The sequence below is a fragment of the Squalius cephalus genome (genome assembly GCF_949319135.1).
Source record: "Squalius cephalus genome assembly, chromosome: 17".
Lineage (NCBI taxonomy): Eukaryota > Metazoa > Chordata > Actinopteri > Cypriniformes > Leuciscidae > Squalius > Squalius cephalus.
The window spans coordinates 20,578,769-20,596,363 of record NC_137138.1 but is presented as its reverse complement, the minus strand read 5'-3'; the positions used below and the strand labels follow the sequence as shown (position 1 = coordinate 20,596,363).

The following is a 17,595-nucleotide window of genomic DNA, read 5'->3' as shown; positions in this document are numbered from 1 at the left end:
AACTGCTTTGGAATACAATGTTTATGGAAAAAATGTCATATACCAAAAAATAAATAATAATAATAATAAATAAAGAAATAATTGAATTGATAATTATCTTTGGGTTTATGCATTTAACATTAATATTGGGTAGGAGAAAAAAATATATACATACTTTATACAAATTCAGTATTTCCCAGAAAACACTTCGCTACCTTCAATACAGTAACAATGTGAAAGATAGTTACTGAAGTGGGTCTACATCCGGTATGTATACAGTACAATATATATTTTAGAGCTCCTCACAAGGGGATCATGACACACTATAAAAAGTTGTAATAAAACAAAGATTGTTGGGGTGAGTTTTACAAGAAAATACTTTTTTCAGTTCAACTTCCAAATTTTACATTTAATTAAATCTTTTACTTGCCGTTTCTTAGAAATTATATGTAAAATTTACAAGCAATTTATGAGTGAAAACCTTTTTTTTCAGTGTATGTGGATGTCTCTGGCATCAAAAAGTTTGAAACCTCCTAACTTAGACAAGTCTAGAGCCAACACCAAGTGCTGTAGCAGCTTTTGAAGCCCAGTCACTAAATGTGATCCAAAGGATCATGTTTTGTTCAGGTGGTAATCATAAGGGTATCACTGACCATTAGATGTCCAATACTCCTGTGAAGCTCAAGCTGCCACATTGTTGCCCTGGGACTGCTGGGCTTCACATAGCCAAGCTTGGCCTGCTGCTCACCATCCTATCCCATATGGGTCAGCTTCCTGTTCCTGCTGGGCAAAAACCTTACAGAACCTATCCTTTCACGCTGACCTATGAGCAGTTTTGCTCACCTAAATCCCATCCTGACTCTGAGCCACTTTTATAAATCTGCTCTCTGACCAGCGCCCATGACAGAAGAACAGGCAGATCTACCAATACTGCACATATAGTCTAAGTTTGGACGATACGAGTTAACTAATGTTGGCAATTCCATCTACCATGGTCTATAACTAGACTGCAGGATCTGTTCATGAATACGTGTGGGGTATATGAGAGCTGTCCAATTCCCAAACCAAGAGAGAGCACTTATGGCAGTGGGATTATTCAATAGACCCAAGTGGTGGTACTTACAGAGGTTGGTGCCTTTATACAGTATGTATGATGGACAGCTATATTTAGCCAATCTATATAAGGCTATATAAGGATCAATGACATGATGCTCAAAATCCAAGGCATACTGCACAATGACATGAATACACACATTCTATGGAGAACATGTTTTTAATTTTCAAATCATTTTGATATTCATAATGTAGGAAAAAAGCACCATTAAAATAATGAATTTCTTTAAAGGAATCCTATGGAAGCTTGTTTCCGCCACAAAATAAAAAAATTTAAATGATAATTGTGACTTTTTATCTCACAATTGCGAGTTTACATCTCGCAATTCTGACTTTATTTTTCAGAATTGCGAGATACAAAGTCAGAATTGCGTGAAATAAAGTCGCAATTGCGTGTTATAAAGTCAGAATTCTGACTTTTTTTCTGACTTTATAACACGCAATTTGGAGTTTATATCTCGCAATTCTGACATATTTTCTCAGAATTGTGAGATATAAAGTCCAATTCTAAGGGGGAAAAAAAGACGGAATTTTTTTTTTTCTTTTTTACCTCAGAATAGTTTATCTCACAATTCTGACTTTATAACACGCAATTGCGACTTTATATCATGCAATTCTGACTTTATATCTCCCAATTGCGTATTATAAAGTCAGAATTGCGTGATATAAAGTCGCAATTGCGAGAAAAAAAGTCAGAATTCTGACTTTATAAGACGCAATTGCGACTTTATTTCACGCAATTCTGACTTTATAACACGCAATTGCGACTTTATTTCACGCAATTCTGACTTTATATCTCGCAATTCTGACTTTATATCTCGCAATTCTGACTTTATAACACGCAATTGCGACTTTATTTCACGCAATTCTGACTTTATATCTCGAAATTCTGAGAAATAAAGTCAGAATTGCGAGATGTAAACTCGCAATTGTGAGATAAAAAGTCGCAATTATCTCTTAAAATGTTTTATTCTGTGGCGGAAACAAAGCTTCCATAGAATCCTTATTAACTAAGCTTTAACATAATATTTTTTTTAGAAAACAATACTAAAAATGCTTCACTGCTGATTAAAATTTGAAAAAATGTGCGCCAAATCAAAGTCATGTGGTCCAATCAACATGCGGAAAAAAACATAAAATAGGAAACGATCATTTCAAAATGATCAAATTACTGTGTAAAGGCCCTAAAATATCAGATGATTTGAAATTTTTAAGCAAGGTTAGTTCAGGTTGTAATATATAATGGTGCGACTCCCCAAAACTTGTTTTTATTGATATGATATTTAATTGATATTTATTAATTGGCAATTGGTAATAAAAATACATTTATACCATCAAAAACATTCACAAATTTTTCAGAAAAGAATTAAAAGGTGTACACGTAAATGTTATTTTTACTTGATGGTTGCACTACATGACTTTTTAGAGTCATTAAATCTAAACTTTTCCTAAAAATGCTTATGAGCGTTTTTCAAAACCATAAAACCAACACAAAAACAAATAATATATTTCTAAAAACTTGCCACACATTTTATAACTTTCAAAGACTCTTCATCACAGTTTTTTAAACGTCACTGGCCCTTAAGAGAATTGAACTAAAGCATTTCCCCATAAGCAATCTTTCCCACACAAAGAATTTTAGACATGTTGTAAACAGCGACTTTTTGGTTCACAACATCCACATATAGTATGTATCTAGCATTGGAATTTTCTTTTTTCTGTATGCAAGGCTTTGATCAGGTAGACACAATTGGGTCAGCAGCAATTCATTTCTTTTTTTTATGAGATACATTTCAAGAGGAAGAGAAATACATACAAAGACACAATGGAAGATACCACATAAGGTATGAAATGAAAACTGATTTCTGGATTTGTTCTGCCATGTTACAGATGCAAGAGCAGTATATTGATGTGAGATTTTCAGGATAATGAATATTTGTCAGGAAAAAAGCAGAGATGATAATATTAATTCTAAAGATGATGATTATCGATGAGGTCAGAAATAAGCAAAAGCACATAATGAAAATGTGATTAAGCACATATAAAATACTCTCCAACAGAAAAAGAATCTAATACCAAGGGAGAACTGACGTCTCTTGAGATGCGGCGGCTCATTCCCTCGTGCATCTCTGTTCTTACACTCTGCAGGCTGTCATGGGTTTGGGCTAATCACTGCACAGGTGTCTGCCTGTGGCTGTCACTCATCTAGCTCACTACGATATGCAAATTATCTTAAATGCTGTTGCCTCTGCTGGATGAATCGTCCAATCCAATGTCATTTTGCATGGATGGGTTTGTGCCAACTGCATCAGTTATAACCTCCCACTCCTCCCCAAGCTGAGAGCCAATCAACCACCATTAATATACACCAAATGTCTTTGTAGATTTCCTCCAGGGCTGTGCCTAACTGTCGACTTCTCCAATTAAGCAAAAAAACCAGAATGTAGACGTCCACCTTCCCAGCCATCACGTGCAGCCAAGGGCTATCAGTAAAACCGCTTACACAGAAGCTGCTTTTGGCTATGTTGCACTAAAACGCCGCTAGCCATGCACTTGACAGTCCTTGCATATTGCAAATTACTTCCAACATATCAACAGTTCGAGTGAACTGATGCCATAATTGCATACTTAGTCAAATTGTTCAATTCATGCCCAAGTCATATTAGTGAAATTCAGAGTGGGCAGATAGTGTTTAAATTTATTAGTGACTCAAAAAATGCTGGTGTCATTTCACTGAGCAACAGTACAACAGTCATCCAAAATGTTTTAGGAAATAAGAATATATTACAGGCTTTTACTAACAAACTTGTGATTTCTACTTTCAAATGAGAAACATTAATGAATAGCTGTCTCTCTCTCTCTCTCAAAGATCACATTGAGTTTTGGGATACGATAACTAATTACGGCACAAATTTCAGTTTCATGAGGCCGATGGTGAAATGAATGTGGTTCAGAGAGGTGGCCCTGATCAAATATTCCCTTTCAGCCGAGGAAGAACAAAGGCTATCAATGGCGGAGGGATTACTTATGCCCTTTTCTCTCGTTTCTTGTCCAGTTCTCACATTCTCTTTTACGTGAGGAGCTGCTTTCAATGTGTAGATAAAAGCAAGAGCGATTTGATTAGAATAACCCGCAGTTCACCTGCACGCATGTGACGTTTTGCTGAAGAAAGGAAAATACGCTAGAGATAGTTTTGCTCCAGGTCCAAGATTTTACATTAGACATTAAGCAGCGATCTAAGCAACCCATTCCTAGTGTAGTTTGTGTCGTATTTTCTTTTAAGTTTGGTAGTTTTGTTCACAGTTTTCAAAGATGAGGGCAAGTTACGCAACCTGTCCATATTTGCAATTGCTTAATTTGCCAGCTTCCAAGCTACAGATGAGTTTACAATGGAATATCCTAGAGTTTTAACGACAATTGACAATAACAATGAAGCATATGTGCAGCATTTTCTCCTTTTAAAAATGATGCTTTATGTTGTATTTTGCATGATTAAATGGTTAGTTGCATGTTAATATTCCTATAGCTCAAGCAGTAGAGAATGGTGCTAGCAACAACAAGATCATGGGTTCGATTCCCAGGGAATGCATGAACTTATAAAATGTATACTTTGCCTTGAATAGAATGCAAGTCGCTTGGGATAAAAGCATATAGGCTAAATGTAATATTCACATTTAGCATTTATTTAAAGGTTAAAATCAACCACTTTAGAACTCTTGTATCAGTGCCTTGGGATCCTAATTTATTTGGGATTATAAAACATTGGGTTTTAAGGAGTCATTGTTACAGTGTAATTATATATTTAAGTACTGAGAACTATGTACTTACTCTAGGGTTAGGGTAGGATTAGGGATTGGTTATTATGCATAATTTACTGTTATTACTATGGTAAGTACATGTAACATATGTAACAAGGACACTGTAAAATAGAGTGTTACCAAACATTGTTTACTATTGTGTAAATGTCATTCTATTAAGGTGTTTAGTTATTCCGAGGCTTACGATACAGAGCACTAAAGGAAAGCTATGAAAGCTAAAGGCGACGTCACAGAGTGATGTGTCCGTCCGCCTCACCTTTAACCCCACTGACTAAAGAACATCCGTGAACATCCTACAACTCGTTCCGTTTATTCCATTTGTTTGCGTTTGGCAAGGAGCAGCTCTGCAACTATCTTTGTCACATCACATCGGTGAAACCCCCCAGCCGTCTCTCCCAAGAGTGATTAATCTTCTAACACTAATTAGATATTTGCTAATTAGCATCTGACATATGCGGGGAGGAAGAGAAACATTTGCATGCGGACACGGATGGCTGCAGTCTGCAAATGCCGTGCTCAGCCCCACCGAAGTGTCATCGATGGAGTTAGGGACACGGAGCACCTCGTGGAGCAGGATATTCAGGTGTCAGAGTGCCTGCTGGGTGATCGACCTGCATATAAGAGAATGTCAACGTCCAGGGGCTCAGGCATTATTTTATTCATTTTCAAATGAAGTCACCCCCTACGTTTCAAATGAGCACCGTCTAGATTTTAATGACCATTGAGGTTGAAACCTGGAGCTGAAAGGACATTAATCTGGATATTGCCAATTTAGCAGGAAGCCTGGTGGGAGAAAATCAGCACGATTTTGAACCTCTGTCTTCGCCTACACAGTTTCTTTCTGTCCATATCCAGCTCATTTATATGCCTTCATCAATTAATGACGACAGCTCATTATCATTTCATTGTGAGGGTTAAAAGATCTGTAGCAGATGGAGAAATGCTACCTGTGAAATTGATAAAGCTGAGCCATTATCAGACTTGTAGATTATAATGCAGAAAGAATGACTGCTTTGACCCCGCTTCACTGAGTAAGAAACAGACTTTTTATTTTATTTTATTTTATTTTTTTATAGTAAGCTGGCACTAAATGTATAAGATATTACTGTACACTTGTCCTACAAGAAAAAGTTATTGGGAGTCATTCCTGCCAAGTGATGGGAATTGTAAATAATTAAACAGTTCTAGAAATTTTAAAGGAAAAAAAAAAAAAGATATTTAAAAAGAAGTGCAATTCCATTGTAAAATAATAATTAAAATATAATTTCAATAATAAATACACTACAGTTCGAAAGTTTGGGGTCAGTAAGATTTTTTAAAAGAAATGAATACTCTACTTCAGCACGACTGTATTAAATTGATAAAAAGCTTCAGTAAAGACTTTTACATTGTTGCAAAATAATTCTATTTAAAATAAATGCTGTTCTTTTGAACTTTCTATTCATCAAAAAATCGGTTTCAAATCATCATAATCAACATCACAACTATTTCACAACTATTTAGAGCCTCTGGCGAAGCCGCACTGCAACGACGTCATAGTGAGAGGTTATTTAAGCCAAATTCCTGGCATGTTTGCCACACATGCTTCACAACCGGTCACACAAGGAACTTTCTCATTAGCATTAATGAAATGCAGCATCTCGTTCCCGCTTTTCAGGGTTACAGTCAAGTAACCCAATACGTTTCCTATAACAACGTCTGACATGTTTACGTTTTATGTGGGGAGAGAAAGTGACAAACCACGCAAAATCTGATTAGATTAATTAGATTGAAACGAATTTCCAGAAATGCGATTTGAATAGGATTTCAAAACACATATGAATGTAGATCAAACATTTCTTTTCCGTTCACACTTGCAAAATATGATCGCATTCTAATCAAATATGCACAAAAATCGGATTTGGACTGACAGTCTGAACTAGGCTTTGGTCCTTTGCGACAGCGTGTCTGCATCACATAATAAACACCTCTTACTGTACACAGCTGAACACGTCAGAAAGGAAATGACACTTATTCCAGATCCCTTATGTCTTGATACTAATATCACAGAATCGTCTTCAAGATAAAATGACTGATGTACCATCTGTGAGCCCATAAAACGAGGGTGATTCTGACAAGCTATCCATCACACGACTTCAGGGTGACCGTGGCAAACATGGGCCCGCAATTCAGCGTTCGAGAGCCTCTCGATGCGCTGCTAACGATTTTAATGTGTCGCAGGATTTCACAGTGTAATTAAATCCTTAACTAGTGGCAACTTTAGGGGGAATGCGCACTGTCACAAGGAGGTGGTTAGCTGGATGTGTTTGAGTTGGTGAAACGTGATTTCACAGGGAAATCGGCTCACAGATGTCTCATTAACTTCATGCCATTTGCACCCACTTTTCTACGTCATTTGTGGAAATTAGCAAATCCAGAAAATGATAAGAAAAAGTTTGTACTTTAGAAAGTTCTGATTGAGATTTGTCAGGTTCATTAGCATTTCTGGCACAGGATCTAACATACTAAATAATTGAGGTTGTATACAAAACCATTTATCTGGTGCAATATAAAACAAATCCATTGACCAAATGAGGATTTTTTTTTTTATGTCCCAAAAAACTGTACACCATTTCAACAAGGAACACCGCCTCTGGTGTACAATATGCGCAAAAGCACAACCAAATGTGCCTCACAGTAATGATCCGGTGTGTGTGTGTGTGTGTGTGTTTTATTCATGCACTTTTAGCTTCATATTGTGGATGAATTGCATCCAAATTTCCCATCAGGGATCAGGAAAGTCTGTCCGTCTGTCTGCCTGTCTATCTATCACACGTGCTTTTGCAGACTCCAGCTATACCATAATGTGCCACTGCTGTGTGTTTTGTAAACAGGAAGAGCTCCTGCTGACCAAATAAGATTATTCAGAGGACACATTGTTTTTTTTTTTTGTTTTTTTTTTTTGCTTACAGCTCAAACTGTGAACATAATCAGCCAGCTTCCTCTGCCCCCTCTTCACAATCACTCTGAAACACATCAAGGTCAAGTGGATGAAGACACTGTTATTACAGCAGTTTTAAAAAAGAGATCAAATGCCCAAGTGTTATTTAACAAAACGATGAAAGATCAGGAGAGCATTAATCCAAGCTGTATTTATGCATTACAGATACAAATGTGGTCTTTAAATGCTACAAACTGATCAGATCTACAATTTTTGCCTGGCAACCACCCACAACACCCTGTAACGAGTATGCTTTTTGCCTTGTTCTTGGTCCGTTCACGTCAATGCATTTGTTTCAGGGCCGTTTGAAGGAATTTGGGGGCCCCAAGCAAAATGGACATGGAGGCCCCCCCAATAAAAAACATATTATAATATGTAACCATATTCCGTCCGTTCGAAAAAAAAGTTGCACTAACTGTTTGTTACAAGCAGCATTTGCCGTCAGGCAGGTAGCTAACATAAACATATTTTTTCTAGCCTACCTGCTGCAAAATTACACCATTTGTACAAGACAAGTGGAGCTATTTTATCCAGTGTAATGTATCACTTACCACTAGGGGTGTAACAAAATTCACGGTTCGGTTCAATACGATACACTTGTGTTACGGTTTGGTACGTTTTCGATACAGCAAAAAGAAAGAAATGCCAGAGAAATTTCCTTGATTTATTTATTTTTCTTCTTTTTTTAATTAAAACTAACATCATAAAATATGATTTTTTTTTTTACTTTGAGCAATTCTGGAGCTATAATTGACTCTTCTTAGGAGAATATAAAACAAAACAGCTCCTTGGAAAAAAATGAAATGTAATATTGTAGTAGTTATAAACAAGTTTGTTTTAGTTCAGATTAACATTTGAGGGCATTGTATTCATAATGTCAAAATAAAACCGACGTAATGTTACTTTAAGGCATTATAGCCTACTATTCCTGCCAAACTATGTGAATGTTTCTCACTAGATCTTGCAGCGATGTTATTACTTCTGTGGCGAATTCAAATGCTTTCTTTACTGGATCTCTTATTAGCGCTGTGTAACAGTGTCGCTTGATCAAGATCGGCTCGCGCTGCTTTGGTCCAAACTGACAAACGGTCCGTCAACAACACAATAACGAGCAGTATCGTTATCCGCTTGCATTACGTTTGCCATTTGCTGTTGGGCAATGTTGTGGTCGCGCCGGCGTCTCTACATTATGAGCGCGCTTGCCACGCGCAACGCGCCTACATTTGAAATGACGAAATTTTGGTCGGCAGGAAAAATGGTCCAACAAACCGTTCGGTTTGAAAATGCGTACCGGAAACCGAACCGAAAGACTCGTACCGAACGGTTCAATACGAATACGTGTATCGTTACACCCCTACCACTATCTTGTTTTTTCTTATCCTCCTCTTCCTTTCTCTTCATTCTTTTCTGGCTTCCTGAAGCATAATTCCGCTTCATGATGACTGCCGAGGAGTTTTTGTATTTTGCCGGCAGCAGAGATCACGTGGTTGGCTGGCTGTCAGCGAATACTGAGAGGGCCCCCTTGAGGGAGATCCCGATAACAGTGTCATTGCACTGTTATCAGCTCGGGGCCCCAAACAATTGCTTGGTTTGCTTGCCTTGTCGCGACGGGCCTGATTTGTTTAATACTAAGTATATATCCTGTGAGTTTGTTTATTAAAGTTTTTCCTGCGTATTCCTCGTCTACATGAGCTTTTATAAATGTTTCGTGACAGATTAACGGACCGAGACCAAGGCAAAACTGAGGACTTATAAACACTGACCAAACAAAGGAACTAATGAGTTAATTAGAAGACAGGTAAACAGAATGACATAACAGACTGAAATAAACAAGGTCAAAGGACAAAAAGCATAGTCTTTACACTAGCTCCATTGTTGTGAGTTTTTCATGGGCAAACATCGCTCACTAGAATTGGAAATTTGATCATAAAATACTGGCATAGAAATATTGATATCTGGCATTTTTTTATATTATCAATTACATTACTTATTTAGCATCAAAATTATATAAAGTTTTAATAATTGTTGTAATTCTACGAGAATAGGGAAGTCCACACCACAACTATAACGGCACAAGAGTAACGATATCCAAAGTCACTTATAAAAAGAGGACTTTGCAACTCTGGCCTTTATTGTAAAGATATTTAACTTTACTACATAAATATCAAATTAAACATGAATTAATTATATACTAACAGTCTTTGAGGTCAAATAAAAATTAATATAAGGCTTTTTTATGTTGTTATGAAAAATTTAAATTTGTGGTATTGTCTCCATCACTCATATTTTCTTTTCACCCTAAACAAACATAATGAGTGATATAAATAGTGCATATTATCTATAATTTACAGTAAAAGACCTCATTCATGCTTATTCTACTTTGAAATGGACTATTACGATATTATGCCATTCAAGTGTGTGTGTGTAGGTGTCAATCTCAAAACTAACTCTGCATATCCAAGCGCCAATTATTGTGTGAGGCAGGCAGGCGTCCACATATAGAAACCACTGTGTGTGTGTGTGTGTGTGTGTGTGTGTGTGTGTGTGTGTGTGTGTGTGTGTGTGTGTGTGTGTGTGTGTGTGTGTGTGTGTGTGTGTGTGTGTGTGTGTGTGAGTGAGAGAGAGAGAGAGAGAGAGTCAATGAATTCCAACTACACTTGCTGAGAGCAAGTAACTTCTTTTGGGCTCCTGGTAGTGAACGGTTGCAAACATCTCAGATAAAGCAGAGAAGTTGCCTTGCAGAAAATCAATAATTCATAGGTGACGATCAGATTTCTTCTCTGCCCGTTGTCAAGGTGAGAACATGCCGGGCTCAAGGCTGAGCCAGCTTTCTGCAGCGGCCTGGAAAATGACAGCAGGCTTGTCAGGGAGAGATGCGTGCTATCGACGCCTGCCTGCGTAATGATGTGCATGGCACTGCGCACTCGTGCAAACGTGCGTACGTCCTCTCGGTATTGCTGACTGACAGGATATCTCTCTCGCTGTGACACTAAGAGCTCCACTGGGCTGAAGTTCCAGACACATTCAGACCACAATCTCATCGAAATCCAGTCGCAGTTCTGCTGAGCTTCTCGCCAACACAAATATTTCAGGAGGATTCAAAAACCACCAGGCCATTACTGAGACCTCTGGCTCTGTCTGTCAAAGCGTTTCCATTTGACTTTGCATCTCGGTGATTGATAGAGAGTGGGCGGGCGGACTCGCAACTGGCTCGGTATCAGATCCAGAGACCTGATGCGATGTGACAAGCAGCCATGAAGCTCCTCAGAGACCCAAAGGAGAACTCAACTCATTCTTGCGTCCAAGGTTTCCTCAAGCGCAACTAACGGACCACAGCCAGATGGCAGAGCGGCAAGGACAACCCACCCAGCACAGGCCACGACCAATCGGGTGTGACGAGCAGAACTCTGTAACAGTATCCATAGAAACGGCGGTTTTCTTGGCCTATGGCACGCGAGTGACAGGGAGCTCAGGTATAAGATCTCGCAGCTGTAATCAATCACTTCAAAGCAGAGGCTGCTACACCTCCGCAGTGCGGTGAACTTTAAACAAAGAACAACAAAGAGATGGGCTTTCAATCAATCATAATGACACTCTTCTCCACGGCCCTGTTCAACCAGCAAAGCTACTCGCAGTCAACTACACATCACTCTTCATTTAGTGCTTAACGTCCAACCCATCTACTAAAGCATTAATGTATCTCTCCCTCTCGAACGCAGGCAACAATCAAACTTCTGATATGGAGGTGGCGGTAATGTTATGGAGAATGTCGGAGAAAGCAAAATAAGACTAAATTTGTATGCTCAAAAGGAAATTTCAATGCTTCAAGCTAAAAAGGTTTGCCATTACTGAATGCAAAACTGCTGCATGATGTGAGAATATATGTGATGTTAATAAAGGAATTTGACCAATGAGATGAGTAGTGCGTCTCTGCATAAATAGAAACCGGACGATTGACAAAATGCAAAATGTCCTGTCGCTTTCATTTACATGGATAAAATATCTCTATGCATGACAACCATTTAACCCTTAAACGCATACCTCGGGTCATTAGTCACTCGAGACGTCATTCACTACCCTACTCCTCATTCATTTTTTAAAGTTAGACATCAACATTCTTAGTATTCCTCAATTAATTATATAATAAAAGTATAAAATAAAATACAATTATTAAAGAATGCCTGTTTTCCCATTAATTTTTCGTAAAAATTGTATAGGTTCGCTAATGACCCGAGGTGTGTAACAGTTTAAGTATATTTTTCCTGCACAACATAATTGAATCTTTAATGACTGAATAAGTGTAATCCACCTTTATTCCACAAGGTGTCAATGTCTGATACACAATGATTAAGTGACGTTTCACTCATAGTTACCGCAGGTAGAAAACAAAAGAATAGGAAGAATCATCAGCAAAACTTGAAATGGCTCAGCGATTTACTGCAGAGCAAATACTGAACGCAATCAAATATTAGTGTCTCTGTCACTTAACGGTGGATCTGGTGAAGAAGCTGTCAGCGATCAAAATATTGATTTTGAAGATGTTGAAAAGGATAGTTTTGAGAATATGTTTGAGATTGTGAATATACTGAATGTACTGGGAAATGAGCTCTGACGAGGACAACGATGATGGTATAAAACATCAACCATTCCAAGCTCCAAAAGGTAACAAAATATACTTTATTTTATTCTTCTGAAACTGTTACTCTAATATCAAGAGAGTTTGTATATTATTGCTTGATATATCAGTTCAAAATCGGTTATTGGCTGATATTTGAGTTGTTTTATTTAATTGCCACAGTCTAACAAATATTTAAAGTTAATATGCAAGAAAGAAGACCAACAATGGAAATATCAAGTATGCAAATATTATTAAAATTGTAAACATTCTGTTGATGTAATGAAAGTCGATTGAAAATAGAATCTTAAATTCTGTAAAAAAAACAAAAAAAACGTGTTTAATATTCTTGAGGTGTGGGCCATTAATACTGTATACAGCCTTTGGTCCAATGAGATTTCACTGTGGGTGGGGCTTCTCAGCATGAATTTGCATGAATGCGAACCTATATGGAGGAGATTATAACTTGTCGCTTTGTCATCATGACTTGTTAGAACATGGTGAAAGGCTGAAAAATCCATGAAACCGAAAAAATATACAAAACAAACTTTGAATGGCAGAAAATTACCAAGACAAAGAAGAAAAAGTGTAATATTCTGTAATAAAAAGAAAGAAAAAAAGATCCAATATATTCAATCTCAGCAAAGGAAACTTCCAAGTTATATGAAGCGCCTCAGTAAAATGTCCAAACCTAATAATGACTCGCTGTGTAGATTTGTCTGAAGCTTCCTGTTTTAACATGTTAGTACATTCACAAGACTCTATAAAGAGCATAATCATTCACAAGTCGCAGCTGTTGAGTTTTTACATATGAATGCAAAACAGCATGAGTGATGAAGAATAAAAACAACCTTTTGCTCAAAGAGCAGCTAAAATAAGATAGAGACTGACAAAAACACAAAACATCAACTGGGTAAAAAAGCCTTTCTAGGGCTCGACGAGACTTTGAGGAGGCTGGCTGGGCTTAATTACGCATGTTGAAGCAGTTGTTTGCAGCACACCATAATGTCTCCTGCTGCCTCTTTACCTGTGATCCCTGTGATTTCTGAGAAAAAGCGGTTGTGCTTTTTGGCAGACGTATCAAACGGCATGAGAAAAAAAAATTACAGGCATAAAAAGGTGTAGAGAAAAAGAGATGAGAGATGGAAAGAGAGAGAAAAGAGACAAATATAAGGATACAAGCACATAGCTCGTTTGATATGTCTGCACTCAACGCTGAAGCCGTGCCAGCGCTATCTTCAGTGCTACACATTGGCAATGGGGTGCGAGTCGTCAGATGCTCCCCAGGCAAGAGCGTGTTTGTTGAGGCCGCATTTTTACGGCTTTGAATGTTCCTGTGGATCTCTGTGTCTCCTCTCTAGGCTGACTGAACAGCAGATCTGGGCCACTGCAGGGTCGCAGCATGCTGTGTCCCAAACGGAGAGGGTGAGGTACGCGCAGGATCACTTACGGATCAGCAGACCCACACGGAATCTGTAGAAAACTTCAATTTGTGTCTGTCCTTCACACAAAGCTATGTGTGGCAACAGAAGACTTCGGAATATAGGGAATGAGTCATATGAACTACTCTCATGAAGCTTATTATATATACTGTATATTAGATTAGATTTAGATTCAACTTTATAGTCTTCGCACATGTTAGAGTACAAGGCAACGAAATACATAAATATACTCTATCATTCAAATGTTTGGGGTGAGTATGATTTTTTTTTCAAGAAATGAATACTTTTATTTAAGGACACATTATATTGATCAACAGGACATATATATCGTTACAAAGAGATTTCTATTGCAAATAAACACTGTTCTTTTGAACTTTATACACACAAAAAATATTAACTAACAGAGCTGTTTTTAATATTGATAATAAGAAATGTTTCTTGAGCACCACATCAACATATCAGAATGATTTCTGAAGGATCATGTGACAATAAAGACTGGGGTAATGATGTTGAAAATTCAGCGTTGTCCTCACAAGAATAAATTACATTTTAAAATATATTACAATAGAAACCGGTTATTTTACATTGAAGTAGTATTTCACAATATTACTTTTTCACCGTATTTTTGATCAGATAAATTTAGCATTATCGATCATGTGACTTCTTTCAAAAACATTTAAAAAAATGACTGATCCCAAACAGTATTGTTATTTTTTTTATTCGCTTTACTTTAATTTGGGGCAAATAACTTCAACACATTTAAATCTATTGCACAGAATTCCACCAATTTTTAACAAAAATCAAATTTTGCAAAGTCCATATGGGCCTGTGGATCGGGAACCAAAAGCAAACAGACGAGTTAAACAAACTTGTTTGGAACCCGTCGTCTTTCAGGATTTGTGGATATGAGGACTTCATGACAGATGTTAAGAGAAGGAAACAGTAAACAGTGTCTAAATGATTCTCATATCATCTTCCGCTCAAATTGTGCTTGCGGGGAAAGAAGGTTGATTATGTAACCACAGCTCTTCTCCATCATGAGTAATCCTGAGTATATTTTTTCTGTCTTGGCCCTGCTGCCAAGCTAAATGTTGCTGGAATGCTCCATCAACTCAATCATACCAGCAAGGGACAAATTTATATACTACACTGCACAAATCCTGCTGAGTCCTTACACTGTGTCAGAACTGTGTGCGATGGGACAAGTTTTCAGCGACAAACAATTTGACTGTGCACAATAAACACAAAACATGGCCCAATCAGAAGATATTTAAAGGGGTGGTTGATTATGATTTCACTTTCCCAACTTTAGTTAGTGAGTAATGTTGCTGTTTGAGCATAAACAACATCTGCAAAGTTACAATGCTCAAAGTTCAAAGCAAAGGGAGATATTTTCTTTTAAAGAAATTGTTTTTTAAGGACTGCAACAAGCGGCTGGTAGGGACTACACAACATTCCTCCAGGGTTAGTGACATCACTAACCCTAAAATTTACATAAACCCCGCCCCCGGGAACGTGATTTATAGATTATCATGACAGAATATGCTAATCAATGACTAGAAGATTACACATGAGCTACATAAATTCATCAAGTAACCATTCAGAAATGTTGTCTACATGTTGTCCATCACCATGCAAGTTATTTCTCAGTCCAAACTTAACAAAAGACGGCTGTAATGGAACACAAATACAGCCGATTGGAATGTTTTTGAAATGAATTTTCTTTGTATAAAGAGTAAACATGAAAAACATCACATTTTGTGATGTTAAATTATATGTGCATATTTGATTATATTATATTATATGATATAAATACTTAAATGTTGTAAATATATACAAATATTTTAATTTCTTTGTTTAATTAAATCCAATAGCCAAAAAAAAAAAAAAAAAAAACTACCTCATGCCTCAAAAGATTCCAACCTTTATTTTTTTTTTATTATTTTTTTTAAAGAATATTAGTAACTAAATTGTTTTGGTGACCACTGACTTCCATTGTATAGACAAAAAATATACACACATACATACAGACATATTTTTCTCTCTCTCTACAGATAATGTAAAATGGTTATTTAAGGGATTATTTGGTGTTTTTCCACTGCTACTAGAATTTACCTATACTGAAATGGAGGATTTCATGACATTTTTATGCACAGCTATATGAGGGGAGCTATTGGACCAATAATATTTCAAAGTGGGCGGGGCTACCCCGCACAATGCTGCAGAAATAGAAACCGTGCGGTCGACAAAATATCCTACTGCTTATCACTCTTTCACTAATGCTGTTGAAGGAATGTGTCTACGACGGCCTTCATCTCCTGCTCGCCAGGAAACACTTATCTCTCTGCAGATGCCGGGTCTGGAAGAGCACGAGCAAGGCCTGAACTGCCCCTCCGGCTCTTATCAGGCCATTGCAATTGGGTGGCCGCTTGTGTAAGGTAGAAATCAGAGCACCAGTGCAGCCCATGGATTCATCACTTAGGTGGAGGAAGAGACGACAAGTCCTCACATGCCTGCTGATACAGCAGACACACGTTCTTGAGCAGATTAGCATAAACGGCGTAGCAATGAGAGTTGCATACTACTTCATTCTGTAACATATTTTGCGCCTAAGTCTATTTCTAAATTTCGCCAGTAAATCTTTCACAAGCTTCTCCATTTCCATAATAATTTACGTCAAATTGTGCCAGGCTTTATTTGGCCTCAAACAATGCCGGAGACTCACTGGGAGCCATTGACCCGCTCAGGATGGCCTCTCCGTGGGATACGAGAGAGAGCGCGCCAGTTTGTCTGTGTGCATATATCTTCCTCGGAGAAAGCCCGTTAAGTCTCTCTCTCTCCTGCCCTCTCAGCCTCATAAACAGGCCAGCGGACAAAATCATTATGCTACAATTTTCCAATTTATTCAGTGCCTTCAACTTCTCATTAGTTTCTGCCTCCTCCATAAAGAGGGCACATTATCAGAAGCTGTCAGCAAAGAGCTCACAGGAGCTTCATCATCCATTTGGACTCTGGAAGAGGAGACGCATCTGACCACAGGACATTTCTCCAGCAACTGCAGAGACTTCCTTTACCACTCGGAGTCAACTCATCATCTGTTCACTGAAGCCAAGTGAGGCAGATACAATATGCCCGACGTTGTTTTCATATAGCTGATATGATACATCAAATTAAAATCAAATTAGCAAATGCATAAAAAAATAAAAAAACATCACAATGTGAAATATAAACATTGTAAGATATAAAATCACAATAATAAGGAAAAATAGCAATTGTGAGATATAAAGGTTGTTTTAAAATACTCTTAACATGGCTTCAATGCTCTTCTGAACACATTCGGCAGGTACTTGTATCTCTCATTTGTGAATCACTTTGGATAAAAGCATCTGCTAAATGATTAAATGTAAATATGCTGTGCCACCTTGACATCCACACAAACAGCAGTGCAGAGAGCGTCACGGAAGGGTGATTTTACCAGGTTGCCAGGAAGCAAGACAGCAGGAAGTGTACAAAGTAAACAGTGAAAATATTAAAAAGCAAATGAAAGAGTATTGTAGTTCAGAATGGGGGGGGGGGGGGGGAAGACTGTTGAAAAGACCTGTCAAGGTTCTGTCACTTTGATCTGGTTTATTCTTGTTTGGTGACAGA

The 17,595-nt window shown here is 37.7% G+C and overlaps 1 protein-coding gene across 2 annotated transcripts in view; it reads right to left on the bottom strand.

Annotated features, from left to right (window-relative positions):
- The window catches only part of tenm2b (teneurin transmembrane protein 2b), a 253,318-nt gene that overhangs the window by 144,187 nt on the left and 91,536 nt on the right, over positions 1-17,595 (bottom strand). The gene's annotated exons all lie outside the window — the stretch shown is intronic.